This window comes from Fonticula alba (assembly GCF_000388065.1).
Source record: "Fonticula alba strain ATCC 38817 unplaced genomic scaffold supercont2.8, whole genome shotgun sequence".
Classification (NCBI taxonomy): domain Eukaryota; order Rotosphaerida; family Fonticulaceae; genus Fonticula; species Fonticula alba.
The window spans coordinates 463680-464126 of record NW_009242978.1 but is presented as its reverse complement, the minus strand read 5'-3'; positions in this window follow the sequence as shown (position 1 = coordinate 464126).

The following is a 447-nucleotide window of genomic DNA, read 5'->3' as shown; positions in this document are numbered from 1 at the left end:
GGGGGCTGGCAGGGTGCGAGTCAGCAGGCCAGTGGACTACCGAGGCGGCGGGGGAGTGAGGGGCATTCTGCTGTGGGAGGCCATATGCAGGTGTGCGAGTAGAGTGTGTCGGTGTGTCGGTGTGTCGGTGTGTCGGTGTGTTGTGCGGTGGTGGCTGGGGGCGGGCGAGGTTCCTGCGGGCGTCCGGGCCGACTGCCTCCCCTCGCCTCCCCACCCGTCCCCCGCGACACTGAAGGGGCCCGGTGGCCAGCGGCGATTGCCGCCCGCCGAGGGTCACGACTCTCATCTCCCTCGCATGCGCCTTCCTCCTGTGCATGTATCACACCGTCCCCCCTCACGCCTGCTCCTCCTTCTTGCATCTCTCCTCCCCCCCCCCCCCCCCCCCCCCCCCCCCCCCCCCCCGCCCCCTCCCCCCCCCCCCCCCCCCCCCCCCCCCCAGTACCACAC